Source organism: Diceros bicornis, chromosome 22, assembly GCF_020826845.1.
Source record: "Diceros bicornis minor isolate mBicDic1 chromosome 22, mDicBic1.mat.cur, whole genome shotgun sequence".
In the NCBI taxonomy this organism is placed as follows: domain Eukaryota; kingdom Metazoa; phylum Chordata; class Mammalia; order Perissodactyla; family Rhinocerotidae; genus Diceros; species Diceros bicornis.
The window spans coordinates 18,357,194-18,372,484 of NC_080761.1; the positions used below are offsets into that span (position 1 = coordinate 18,357,194).

The following is a 15,291-nucleotide window of genomic DNA, read 5'->3' on the forward strand; positions in this document are numbered from 1 at the left end:
ATGAGGAAGAACTGGGGTGATCAGGAGGCAAAGGAAGAGGGGGACACTGTGGGTAAGAGCCCTTACTGTGGTTTGCATTGGAAAGGCATACTTATGGGTGAGTTGTTTACTATCTCTAGGAATTGGCCAACCCTGGGAGGGGCAGTCCCTTCAGCGTCGGCAAGGCCCCAGATGTCAAAGCATCAGAATTAAGAAAATAAGACATGGTTAATACACATCACAATCTAGACAACACTCTTGAACTCCTGCCCCTTCCACAATCCATGGAAGTTCAAAACCCTCCCTGGGAGTTCTATAAATTTTCAAGAAAGCTAACATTTCCTTCTCAGAGTAATCCTTATCTCTGGGATTCTGCATTTTTGCATGTTGCTTCTGTTCTATACCATATAATCCCAAGGTAAGAATGCAGTCCTTTCTTCAGTTTCTGGGTGTGTGTGTTGGGGGTAGGGGTGGGGAATCATATTAAACATGCTTTTGGAAACAGCAATCTTTACTCAGATGGTTGAAGGTGGGTGCAAAAATGGGTCACATCATCTTGCATCCACCATGTTGCTGGCTCCTTTCTTCTCTCCCCTTGCCAGATTGCCCTCCACAACTCCAAATGTTTCATCTTCTCTTGTACAAAGTAATTTTCTTTCCCTATGAGTTTTTGCTCTAGTCAGCACTGGATCCCATACACTTTCTTGTACAGAGCAAAGTAGATTTTCACGGTGTTTTTCCACAAGAAGACAGCTCCTCTTGCTAAGATGAATTCTGGTACCAGCTGTTAGGAATAAATTTTCTCCACCTCTCAGATTCATATGTAACATAGAGCAGGAAATTAAGCTTTATGAAGGAAATATATATGGCATCCACAGGGACTAAGCAAGAGGAAGAGACCCTGGGATTTTAAGAACAGAGAAAGGATCTACCAGAGAATTGCCTTAGCCAGAGAACTTCCATGACTGAATAATCCTTCATTGAATGATTCAACAAATATTTATTGGGTGCTGACTATGTGCCAAGAGGCAGCTACCTGGTGGGAAATTTAAAGATAAATAGGACATGATTTGAGGAGCAAAATGCCCAGGAGGAGAGAGAGATACAAAAATAGATAAGCAGAAGACAGTGCTACAATGGAGGACTACATAAAGTTGGAGTGTTTTGTACACATAAGCCCAGGCCTGTCCCAAATATTTGGGGCTTACGAAGAGTACAAATGGAGGCCCACATATGCTATGTGTAAATATTTAAAAGATACAAATCGAGCTAACAGACTGCTAAATAAAATGTGTTCTACTCTTCTACTGTAACAAATAGAACTTCACACAACCTGCAAGGCCAGGTCTGAGTTTGGAATTCTCAGAGTTCTGAAAGCATGGCAGTGCAGGTTCCTTTCCTCCCCCGATTCCTTTCCGTATTTGCTCACATGCATGTGAACACCCAGGCCATGTGCCTAAGTTCCAGCCACAGCCTCCACAAACACCTGTCCGTTGGTCACCACTTAATCTACAGCGTACCCCAGGGGTGCTATTTTTTCCTTAGGAGCAAAGACCAAGGGAACAGACCCACCCAGGCACTAAAAGTAGGGTCAAGGCCATTTAGACAGGAATTCTAGAAACCTAGATATCAGAGTATGGTCTAGAAGGGAAGTGCATCTTTGGATGGGCCCACCCCATTGGCTCCAGGGACTCTAGCCTGTAGTATAAGGCACAGCTAGACAAGGGTTACCGGGAGGCTTTCTGAAGCACGGTCACCCTCTTGCCTGGGTCAAAATGCAATATTTCTTAAGCTATTTCATCATATTTTTCTCGAGATGAATCATCCTATAATGCATGCAGCATTTCAGCTTTGGATGCACAGGTTTTGTGCAAGGGGAGGACAGGTGTGTTTATTTGATGTTCAGTCCCCACCTGATGGATCCTTGAAGCAATGTTATTTCTGGACTCATGAAGCATTACAATCCTATTTTCCAAAGGCTATATAGGCAAATAAGCTATCTCCAGGGAAGGGAAAATAGGAAGAAATTCTTTTTGGCTGCAAATCCCAATTTAGAGTCTAAGTATAACAGGGCCATCTTCAAAGACAAAAGACTGTGTTTTCAAGTATTTCTTTCAACCAGACATTTTCCTATCAACTGGCTGTTTTCATTTACTACTATCTGCAGGCCAGGCTTGTCCTGGATTGGTTTTCATCAGGGTCACAGGACATAACACAGCTCAGGCTGAGCCAAAGCAAGGTGATTCCTTCACTACAAGTGTGCCCCATCTGCCTATGTTGTCTTCACTTCAATGCCTGGTTTTGCTTGGCTTTCTGCGTATTTTTCAATCTCTCTTTTTATTCTTCTCTCTTTGTCTACAGATCTTCCAGTTGCTCATCATCTCCATCAACTCATGGCCATTTGCCATGCTTTGTTCTTTAGTATTTATGTCCTCCTGGCCTCCGTTGGCTCCCATGCCTGAGGCATTGCTGTCTTGACCCCTAAGTTTCTTGTGGTTTGTGATGATCTAAACCAGTATCATCATCCTACCCAGTTCCCTGACCTACAGCCACCCACATATTGACTAGTAGAGTAGAAGCAAACAAAGGTCATGCCGTGAAGCGAAATCCCCTCCTCCAGTCTTAATTCTCCGATATCACAGTAGTAGGAATGAGAGGATTTTATTGCTCACTTATTTGGCTGCCTCTTTTCCAATAACCTTTTCCTTCACAACCCCAAGAAACCCGTCTCCACGTCGTAATACTGTAGACATCAATGTTATGCAAGATTGCTCTATCTCCAAATCATGAATCTAGGCACATTACCTTCGACCATGATATTGTAGTTCCAACCATTCCCACTTTGGGCTTATCGGAACCTCTGGTCTATTGACCCCTCTATGCTAAGTAATCCTTCAGCCTGTTAACTTCTTCATTTCCCTTCTTTTCCAGTTTATATGCCATAATCCTTCATTTCAAAACCCCTCTCATTGATACCCCAAACTCCTTTATGCCTTTGTATTTTGTCACATCCAACCTGAGATCAACCCCGCTTTTGGGCTTTCTCTCTGGTAACACTTAATCATCTGATAATTGCTGGAGAAAAACATAGTAGAGCAAATTGTTATCACTATAAATCTACAATTACTAACCTCAGTGACCCCTCAACACTGACCACCAATCCTACCAATTTTTCCTCGCCAACTGACCCTCTCACTTCCCCATTTTCTTCAAAACTGTGATGATGCCTGTGCAACCTGCCCCTCCTATGTATGGCTAACCATTTTTCTTCTTCACAGAGAAAATTGAAGCTATAAGAAAAAATTCCCTCAATTTTAAGTTAACAATTCTACGAACCTACATATTGTTCTCAGAATAATGACCAACACACTGACACAGGTTGCCTCTCATGCCACAACCCCACAACCTTTATGCTTCAGCCACACTGGTCTTCTTTTAGGTCCTCTAATGTCGTGTCTGAAACTTCCTTGATGAAAAGAATCATTCAAGTTATTTGATAAATTAAAATTTCCAAGCCCATTAGATAATACTTTAAGGGGAAAGGCCTAGAAAGTGGTATACTTAACAAGAGCCTCAGGTCATTCTTACTAGCAGTAAAGATTGGGAAAAACACACCATGATCTCTCCTTCCACAGGGCTTTTCAAATGCTATTCACTCTCCTTGGAAACCTCTTCCTTCCTTTCTCCCTCTTTCCCTCTTCCCACCAGACCAGATTTACTCTTACTCATCTTCCAACTTTCTACTCAAGCATCACATCAGCAGGAAAGCCTTTGTTCACAAGCCCCCCTCCCCCCACTCCCACCAAGTTTAGGAAGTTTCCTTTGTCATATGCTCTCATAGGACCACATTCCTTCCCTTCATGACACTCATCCCAGTTTAATATCACACTCTCATGGTGTGATTATTTGGTCATTGTCTCTCACCCTACGAGACTATGATGTTAGGTGCCATATCTGCTGTCATTCATCATTGTTTCTACAATATCTAGGCAGTAACCTGGTACATAACAATTCCTCAATAATAATTAATACTTGAATGAATGAATGTGGAATGAATTAATGAGTTGGCCCTTAAAGTTGACAAGAGATATTGGAGATGAATAAATTATAAACTTGACAGAGAGTTATCTATTCTCTGCTTGGATATATTTTAGTGTTGGGCAATCTGTTCCATTGTTGGATAGCATTAGAAAATTAATTTTTCTGTTAAATTCAAACCTGCCCCCTTGTAACTTCCCACCAATGCTTACAGTTTAGCTTTCTGGAAACATGATCAGTCTGTTTCCTCTTAATGATATTCCCTTCCAATATCTGAATACTTTTAGCATGTGTCCCCTAAGTCTTTTCTCCTCCAACATAAATAAACACATTTGTTTCAACAGTTCTTGATTTGAGATAGTTCTCAGACATAACTATGCCCTCCCCAGGTTCAGCACACTGTAATGAACACAGAAACAAGATAGAAACAACAGAGCCATGAAGCCCTCACATCTTCAGAACAGTAGCTCTAAGTCATTACTTTGAGAAGATGAGGCTGGCTATTTCCTTCCTTCTACCGGTTACAGTTTAAATTACAAAGTCATTGAACCACCAACTGCAATATCTCCAGGAAGGATTGTGCCCACAAAGCGATGAATCCACAGGACACATGGGATTTATTGCAAGTACTTTTATTGGAGCAATTTGTTGACAAATGCCCAAGAAGGAGTACAGAGTGATCAGTAACAATAAAACCTTATGGAGATCCCTTCCCCAAATGCTGTCTGGGAGAGGAAGTTAGCCAGATTCCTTAACCAAAGGTAGGTTTTCTGTATCTTTCCACTAGTAGTTTTTATATGTCATTTCTGGAGAAATTTCAGATGTTTCAAATCTAAATCTAAATCAAAGCTGTGATTTATAAAAATAGCAAAGGGGTTCGATTTATCTCTATTCGCTAATCCTAGCCAGCAGCTGAAAAGAATTGGAGTTTATATCCTATTACTCTCTCATAGCCCCATCCCCCAGGCCACAATGTCAAGTTGATACAATTACTTCTGGGATGAGCAAGGAGGCTGTCACATTGACCAATGTTTCCAGTGCTCAGGAAAAGAAGACGGTTTGGTCTTCCAGATTAAGAGGACTACATGTCCCTCTAATAGCTGGAAATCTTTCCAAGGGTCACTCTTACGGGCTGCTCTGAAAACCGGAGGCAGAGGACCATGTCATTGCTTGGCTTTGGGCCCACAAGGCCAAGTGTCACTTAACAGAAAGTGTTGAGAGCTACTTAGTGTGTTTTAAGACAATGACGCTACTAATGTATAGTAAAATATGGCAATAAATGACAACCTGCAATTTGGACATAACCAAACTGTTCATTGGGTCAGGACAATACTGACCCAGTATTTTTAAATTGAGAAAGTTAGGGACAGAGCTGGGGCACTGGCTACAGGAATGAAAAGGAAAGGATTTATAAGAAAAAGAATCCACAATCAGAATTGACAAAAATTGGAATTGTATCACACTCTAACAAACATACCACCCCATGCCCAACATTTCTATCAATCTATCTATTTAGAAAATTTTAAACATTTACATAATTAAAAAACTAAATAAAAAGTTATTCCCAAAGAGATCTCACTTTTATCCCAATTCCATCTCTCTATGCTCATCCACCTCTCACAATCATTTTCATTTGTTTCTGGTTTATACTTCTTGTGTAACTTCTTACAAAAAAACCCCATATATATATGTGTAATTTATATTTCTATATCACTTATCAATATATCCTGGAAAGCACTCTTTATCAGTTCACAGAGATCTTCCTCATTCTTTTTCACAATTTCATAGTACTACATTGTGTGAATGTACTGTAGTTTATTCAATTAGTCTCTTAGGAATGGATATTTATATTGTTTCCAATATTTTGTTTATACAAATGCCACAGTGCTGAATCTTCTGCACGTGTTTTTGTTTTTCATGTTTGTGGAGTGCATTTTCTGGGTAAAATTCCCAGAGGAGAAAGTGCTCTGTAAAAGGGCAAATGCATATGAAGTTGTATTAGGTATTGCCAGATTTTTCTCCATGGGGTTGTACCACTTTGCACTCAAGAGAGGAGATGGTTTTGGGTGGCAGAGTGTGGTGGGGAGGCAGGGGAGGAGAGCTCTTTTCTAATGTCCCTACAAAACTCTTTGCCCTGTCCAGGCTTGCTCTGTGATTAAGTCTCTATTGTCAAGAATGTTTTCCCCTGTAAATAAATGTTTAAAATAAATGTTTAAATTTGCAGTTTTAATTCAGGAAGACACTGATAACTAGACCTAAAAAAATTGATGACTCCATGTCTGTTCCACACTCCCAGGATTCTTCTCTCCAACTGCAGCCTCTTCCCTGGCTAGGCCAATACAGAGATGAGGAAGAGCTCTTTAGAGCCATTGCCATCAACACCACCTACATTTACTGGCCAGTTACTATGTGCTACACACCGTGCTAAGCTACTGTTTGTGCTCCAGACTCCAACCTTTCTCACCTTCTCAAGGACTTTCTCTCAGTTCCTTCCTCTATGTTCTATAACATCACTTTCAACACCCGCCCAGGCCCCCGGCTATTTACCATCAGCATACCAACATTGTATAATACCTTCCATCTCTAAAAAGGAAAACGAACCCTCCTTGAGCCCTCATCTGTCTCAAGTTACTGCCTATTTTTTGCTCCCTTCTTAGCCCAATTTTTCAGAAGTGTTATCTCCATCTCCTCATCTCCCATTGCCTAACTCAATCCATTACAGAATGTCTTTCTCCTCCAATATTTCAATCTACTCTTGGTTAAAATGACCAGCAAACTATGTTGCCTATTCCAGTGGTTGTTCTTCTCTCATCTCCATTACCCTTCGGCAACTTTCAACACTGCTGACCCCCCTCATTCTTAAACTGTTCTTCGGTAGCTTCTAATATCATGTCTTTATTCCTTCTTCCCTCTTTGACTGTTTTTCCTACGGGACCTGCTCTTATGACTTCCAAATAATGTAGTTCCTTAGGAGTCAGAACCAAACCATCTTATTGTTTCTCCTCTCTCCAGTGATCTCATCTATTCTGGTGGCCTTTTCTGATGATGCCCATATGTACTTTTCTCCAGCCCAGCCCTCTTTCCTGAGCTTCAGACTCACATATCTTACTGATGACCTGACAGCTCCACTTTGTCACTTTACCAACATCTCAATCAACATAGCACGTCCAAAATGGAACTCCTGATTCCCCTCCATAAACATATGTCCCCAACACTAGGGGGCATTCCTAATTTTGCCATTTTCTTAAATTCCCACATCCAACTCATTAGCAAATTCTGATTGTTCTATCTTAAAAATGTTTCCTCATTTCCCCTGCCTCTACGTAGGCCATGGACCATGATCTTTTGGCTGAATTACTGCAATATGCTATTGACAGATCTTCCCTCTTTCACTCCTGCCCCTCAATCCACGGTGGTGAAAATGCTCCACCAAATAGCCTAAGAGATGTTCTAAACATAAACCAGGTCACGTTACTGTTCATATCCCACCATTCCTACCAAGAAGTCTTCAGTAGCTTTTAATTGAACTTGGAATAACCAAACTCTTAAGGCTCTTGCCTGTCTGGCCTTTGACTATTTCTCAAAAGGTCATCTCATCCTACTACTACCAGCTACGTTGACTTTCTTTCTGTTACTCAGATGCACTTAGGTTCTTCTCTTAAATTCCACAGTTAGTTTCTTTTTGTCCTTTAAGATTCAGCTTAAATGTCACTTTTATGAGGAAGTCTTCCCTGAGCTCCTTATAAAGGACATAGCTCCTACTTTATTATTCCCTCATTTTTATGTTTATTTCACTCATAATCCTTGCTGTTGTTTGCTGGGGCTTTTTGGTCACTTGCCTCCACTCTAGGAATATTTTCTCAAGTATCCCCAGCACCTACCACATTGCCTGACAAATGGTAGGCACTCAATAATACTTTTTGAATAAATGAGTGAATTAATGGATGAATATAAACTCCAGGAGAGCAGGGACCATTTTTGCTTGTCTACTCCAGTGTCCTCATTACCTGACATAAGGGTGAAACTCAATAAATGTGTGCTGAATTAATGATTTAACCCCTATCTTACAGCTGAGAAAACTGAGGTTTAGCAATTTCCCCTTAATCATGCAGGCAGTAAAGAGGCAGAGCCACCACTTAAACTTTCATATTTGACAACTCAATTCTTGAAATATTAGTGTTGAAAGGGGCTTCGGAGATTCTCTTATCTAATTTTACAAACGAAGAAAATGAAGCTCAGGATGATGAAATGACATACCGACTCATCCATTTTGGTCCATACTGTAGGGCCAGCTCTGTGACTAGCTAACCTGGTAAGCTTAGTTAAATTACCTTCTCTGTCCTTCATTTTCCTTACCTGTGAAAGGAGTCAGAAGGTCTCGATGGCATTATTTAAGCATTCCTTCCAGCTCAGAACGTCTGACCCTTCCTTCCTCAGGTTGCTCCTGCCTTCTCCCCTCACCATTTCTCTCTTATTTTAAGATTGGGGGAAAATTTAGTTGCATTACATGTGCTTTGTTCTGCACTCCAATAAAACTATTAGTAGAAAAAAAGTTTAAAAAATTGTAAAGTTGCCCCCTAAAGGAAAGACAAAAGTTATATTTTCAGCTCCCAGCCATAGTTGAAAAAAGTATGTCTATAATAGTCATTCTGAAGAAATATCATTATCAATCCCTGTAATGAGGCAATAAATTGGAAAAGGGTAAAATAATGTTCATAGCCATAACTGAATATAAAATTCCTTGGTGTGTATGCAAGAAAATGAATAACCCCACATTTCTGTAGTTTTCACTTTATTTTAACTGCTGAGAAGAGTGACTTATACTACAAGAAGACAAACCATTCTTATTTACACTCAAAATGTCAAATCTCATTTGCACTCAAAATGCCATCACCTTGCATAACTCTACCAATTTAACCTGCACAAAAAATAAAAGCTAAAAGCAGAATATGAGACCTGGAATATTAATCCACTCTCTTTTCTCTGCAGCCTTGATCAAACATCCTGATTTGCTGCAACCATTCCAAGAGGGAAGTGTTTTGAATTCTAAAATAGCTTAGCACCAAATGTGTCATAATTATCTGAAACTATATTTAGAATGATGAAATTTGCCATGAAATCTTAAATATGCTTCAAATTTCAGTCTTATTTTTAATTAATATGCCAATCCACCTTTGCAATAATCAAGTTTTACAGTCTCCCAGTGCTGGATAACTTGGACGTTGTTTGTGTGTGTGTTTTTTTAATCTCACAATTATGATAATGTAGTTCTCCCACAGATCCTTCCTTCTCCTACATATTGTCAAAGGACATCTGATTTCATCACAGTGGTATATTTGTCTATAAAACCCAATGATGTAAAGTGAAGTGTCTTGTCACACTGGTTACAAAATCATTTTAACACCATCACGTCTACCATCCTTATGATCTGATATGTGTGGTAAGAGGGCAATATGTTATAGTGCTTTAGTCAACCCGTTTCTTTTTACTTAAACTCTAGGGTAATGCAAATGGAAGCTCCAGACTTAAAAGAAATATGTCTTTTATTTTTTTAAGTGGATATGGAGTTTGAAAACATTGATCAAACATAAAATGCATCACTCATTTCACACTCCTTTTTAGGCCTCTTCTGTGTTTTCCATTGAATTTTTGAATATTTAATATTTGATAGAAAAATTTTAAGAAAGAGTCATGTTGAACCCTGAATTATAACAATCCTGTTCCTTCTCAAATTGCGCTGTGTGAACAGAAAGCTTATCTGCTGACATTGACTTTTCTACCTCTACAGACTCATTTGGTAAGAAAGAGAGACAACAACTGGCTGGCAGTCTCACACACATATGTGTGAATTGAACTGGTCCTTGAGACTTTTCTGCCACTGCAAATAGTAAGATGTCAGTTGTAGACCAAATAAGGTTGCTATGAAAAACAAGAAAAGTACACAATTCAGAGTATTTAAAACCTTTTCTTAGCAACTTGACAAACTTTACGTTTGTTTCCCCTAAAAACCTTAGGCTTGTATTTTGTATATTTTTGTTTATTTCTGTTTATTAGTAATTTATTTATTTATTTCTGCGTGTGTGTGAGAGGAACACACACACACACATCTGATGCCAATCATCCTCTTTTTTCTTGCTGAGGAAGACTGGCCCTGGGCTAACATCCAGGCTCATTTTCCTCTACTTTATATGGGACGCCGCCACAGCGTGGCCTGACAAGCGGTGCGTCAGTCTGTACCCGAGATCTGAACCTGTCAATCCTGAGCCACCGGAAGCCGAGCACACAAACTTAACCGCTACGCCACCTGGCCGGCTCTCTAGTAATTTATTTTTATTATTTATTTATTTATTTATTTATTATTTTTGGTGAGGAAGATGGGCCCCGAGCTAACAGCTGCCAATCCTCCTCTTTTTGCTGAGGAAGACTGGCCCTGGGCTAACATCCATGCCCATCTTCCTCCACTTTATATGGGATGCGGCCACAGCATGGCTTGCCAAGCAGTGCGACAGTGTGCGCCCGGGATCTGAACCGGTGAACCCCGGGCCGCTGCAGCAAGCGCGCACTTAACCGCTTGCGCCACCGGGCCAGCCCCAGTAATTTATTTTTATTGTTCTTTAAAAGGTATTCCTTGACAGTTTGGAAATTAAAAAACTGATACTTTCCCAGTGATGGTTTGAAAATCACTGTCGTAGATGAATGTCTTAATTTACTTGTAACAAAGAACCATGTCACTAGGAACAGAGATTATAAACAAATCCAAAAAGCCTTTAGTATGTGTGGGAAGCCATTGGTGTATGTTACTGGGTCAATGATACTCACTCGGTTCTTGCTCAACTGGATTGAAATGGAACTTGCAAACTTTGCACTCAAATCTGCCGAGGCATCATAGTGTTGCCAAGAACAGAAATTCCAAACAATCATTCAATAACCATTCTCAGGAGTATAAGGCTGGATGGCATCGTTCTGTTCCTGGGTCATGATGTAGGCTTCACATCTCTCCTTTGATGTGGCTGAATATCTGTCTGCCCTTTATTACCTTTAAGAAGAAGACAACGCAATCTTTATTAGAAGAGTATATTAGTGTTTGTTTTTTTTCTTTTTTTTTTGTGGGGAAGATCGGCCCTGAACTAATATCTGCCAATCCTCCTCTTTTTGCTGAGGAAGACTGGCCCTGGGCTAACATCCATGCCCATCTTCCTCCACTTTATATGGGACGTCTGCCACTGCATGGCCTAACAAGCGGTGCGCCGGTGCGCACCCGGGATCCGAACCGGTGAACCCCGGACCGCCGCAGCGGAGTGCGCGCACTTAACCGCTTGCACCACCTGGCCAGCGCTATAGTAGTGTTTAAAAGCACCCCAGTGGGGAGTTATTCTTATAAATTTATGTATCAATCAATATCCAAGGCATATCTTTTAAGTGCCACTAGGTGGGAAAACTTTACCCTCACGGAGCTTGCAGTCTAATAGAGAAGACAAATACTAAGCAAGCAATTACATAAATAAAGATTAAAACTGTGATAAATGCTATGCAAGAAAGGGAAACGATGCTATGAAATTTATAGCAGAGGGAATCTGACCTAGTTTAAAGGATTGGGAAAGACTTGCCCAGAAGACACGTTCTTCAGCTGGGACCCGAGGATGACTAGGAGAGTGGTGAAGAGTAGCAGGGAGAGCAGTCCAGGCAGAGGAAAGCTAGGTCACTTCATCTTGCTGCCAGAGCCTGTTTTATTGTGCATGTATGCACTTCTCAATAGAAAACACTGGCTCCACATAGTTATACTTTAATCATTAACATCTCGCCCTTGGATTCCACATATCTCCTGAACTTTTTTTTATATTTCCTCCATCAACATCCATCGAGCTCTAAAATTCTATTTTCCAGCAGTGCTATACAAAGCGCGGGCATGACTAGAATATTCCTTTAACCTATGCAGCTCCTAAACCTGTGCTCCCACAAACCCTCTTTACCCAGCGTTCAGTTGCTGCCTCTCAAATCCCCTCCAACAAGATTCATAAGGTGCAATGAACTTCAGCCTGGCAGTTCCCCTCTCCCCAGCTCTTGCTCCATTGGTCCTGGGTGGGACTCATTCCTAGATACAGGGGTGGACCATATGACCTAGGCTCGGCCAGCTAAACAAATGCGCTTTCCTGATCCATTGTGATAGGCTTTTATGAGAACCAACCAAAAAATGAACTCTTTCAAAACAGTAGAAAAAAGAATAAGTGATGGAGAGAAGCAATTTTTGATTATGTTGCTTCAATCCTCATTACAGACTGTTTTTTTAATTGAAATATATTTGACATATAACATTGTGAAAATTTAAGATGTACAACATGTTGATCTGGTACATTTATATATTGCAATATGATTGCCATTGTAGTGATAATTAGTACCTTTATCATGTCACATGAGTATCAGTTCTTTTTAGTGGTGGGAATAATTAAGGTCTAGTCTCTTAGCAAGTTTGTTGATTATAATACAGTATTGTTGTCTATATTCACTATACTGTGCATTAGATCTCTTGGACTTATTTACTACTCGTTGCAAGTTTGTACCCGTAAACATCATCTGTCCTATCTTCCCTCCCATCTCCTGGTAACCACCATTTTACTCTCTGCTTTTACGAGTTTGGCTTTTTTAGATTCCACACATAATTGATATCATACAGTATTTGTCTTTCTCTGACTCATCTCCCATAGCATAATGTCCTCAAGGTCCACCCGTGTTGTCACAAATGGCAGGATGTCCTTCCTTAATACAAACTTTCTTGAAGCCAGATGTATCCCTGGAATTTTCCATTAAATGAGATAATGACTCCCTCCACCTTTTTTTTTTCTTAATGAGTTTTTGGGTTGAGTTTTCTTTCATTTGCAAATCAGAGTCCTAACTTTTATATTTATATTTATATTTATATAGAACTTATATCAGTCTTCTATCTGATTAATGTATTGAGCATCAGCTGTGTGAAGAGCACTGCCCCAAATCCTGAAGTATACAACAGAAAGCAGGATTATCACACTTCAGGACCAGGGAGGTGTCAGTTCACTCTAGCCAAAGGCCACCAGGAACACACCTGTGGTTGAACAAGGTGGGGGTTTATTAGCAAGGGAGAACACACACCACGAGGAATTGTGGGTGTCTCAATAAAAGAGTGGTAGAAAGGACTTCTGGTAATTTGAGGGAGGGACAAAGGAAGCAGGAGCTCTCTCTGTACTGAAGCCTGTCTGAAAGACGCATCAATTCTACGATTGGCTATCTCAATAAATCTCATCTATAGGGAGGGCAGACTAGAGTGAGGATAAAGCTGTAATTGGGAAACACGTAGCAGTCCCTCATATTAGTCAAGAGAGGGGGAAATCTGGTATTTTGTGGGTGGCACAGTGACTTTATTTTTCTCTGTGCTTGACAAAATTATGAAGTGGTCTTGAGTTTTCTCCTTTTATCACGGGCTGAGAGTGATCTTGCATGATGTTGGTGTTCAGTGAGATTATGTCCAATAGGAGAACAACACAGTCCAGCTGTGAGCACCAGGCCAGCTTCTAACAACACTGAGGCCTGGCTGTGAGCATCAGACCCGTTCCTGGATGTCAGGGGCTGCTGTTTTTCTCTTTCTTGGAGGTTAAGAGATACAGAATCACACTGAGGGGACTCTAGACCCCTTTTAGGTTGAACTTGGCACTTCTGTTCCCAGCAGCCACTCCAAGCACAGGCAGACTACGAAGTTGCTCTCCTGATTTTGTTTGGAGAGGGCTAAGAAGGCTTTGATAAAACCCCTTAATTTTCCTGCACCTGAATAATGATGCCAGAAATCCCATTAACAAGGATCAAAGTATCTCACTTCCTAATGAAAGAAATGTCATAAAATTCAAATTCCTCCAGGAAAGGCAACATGTTTAACTTTCGCTTGTCCCAATAAAGAAATGGTGACCCACAAGACAGAGTGTATTTTGATCATTCCTCCAAAAGGAAGTACAAAGGAATTTCATTCCCTGACTCAGCACAGCAGTCATGGAGGAATCCTCAGTTCTTCTTTCCCACACAGGGGTGGCCTGGTTCCCCTTGATGATTCTCTGTTCTCTCCCACCCACCACAGAAATTACCACCAGGAAGTTAAAAACAGAGAGAAAGGGCAACTCTGGGTCCAAATTAGCTCACCCAGGATCCAGGAGACTGAGCTCCCACCTCAAGGACAGGTAGCTCCATGCTTCATTACCTGCACTGCAGAGCTGGCAGGAAATGCAACAGGCTTGCCAATCCCAGACTCTCTCTCTCCCACAAACTTTCGGGGCCTGTATTCTACTCCTGTGCACACTACAAACGTACCATTTTAATTTCCACTAGGTACCTTGACTGCTTTCCTTCCTGCTAAAGAACACATCATCATGCCGTAGAAATTTCCTTTCTGAATAGTCTTTTGCCCTCAATAATGACATCAGGCCAGAACAGGTGGGAAAGTACTGGAATAATTTGATTTCTCCCAGAAGGTTCTATCCCTCTCCTGTCACTTCTCAGTATTCTTCTGCTCCTGAAGCAGGTGTCAGCTCCTCTTAGCCACATTTCTCCCTGCTTGCCCTATGAAGAAAAGACTGGGGTTGGAAGACCCACACATCATTTATTTTCTTTTATTGCCAGATTTGTTCATACTGTATGACCTATTTCATCTTCTTTAATCTTTCTTTCTAATTAGTTTACCCAAACTGAAATGTAAATGATTCATTCAATCATTTATTCATTCAATAACAAATATTTATTGAGAGCCTACTATCAGCTAGGCACTCAGTGAATGAGACTGATATCAAATAGTTTCTTGATAAATAGAGGGAATAGAAAAGAGCCTTGGACATGAGAGGGGATGGGTAGAGGGGTCTCATAGAGGGAGACAAAGGGCAAAGAACGGAACACATCATTTTTCATCCCTTTCCCCATCATGTGAGGGTCCTATTGGAATGCTCAGTTCCAGCACTCTGGTTGCTCCACTGTAAGCTAATAAATGCAAAACTTTTAGGGAGAAGATCTGATTCACAATCCTTAGGCTATGAAGACCTTGGCTCCAGCCACTTAGCAGTGACTTGGAGAATTTCAACATTCTCATTTGAGAGTACAGGACAGTTAACGTGCTACTGTGAAAATAAAAGCTAAACCCTAAAAAATGTGGCTCTGAGACAGTGTGGTCCAAGAAATCGCTGAGGTTTGGAATGAAATATGTTTGTTGCAGGATAAGAATAGGTATGTTAATCTCATGCAATTTTATCTTTTGGGTTTCTCTGGCAT

The 15,291-nt window shown here is 40.7% G+C and overlaps 1 long non-coding RNA gene across 1 annotated transcript in view; it reads right to left on the reverse strand.

Moving 5' to 3' along the window:
• The window catches only part of LOC131419988 (uncharacterized), a 65,627-nt gene that overhangs the window by 17,240 nt on the left and 33,096 nt on the right, over positions 1-15,291 (reverse strand). Inside the window, exon 2 of the long non-coding RNA XR_009223423.1 lies at positions 10,837-11,053. This is a non-coding gene — a long non-coding RNA (uncharacterized LOC131419988). The remainder of the gene's footprint in view (positions 1-10,836; positions 11,054-15,291) is intronic.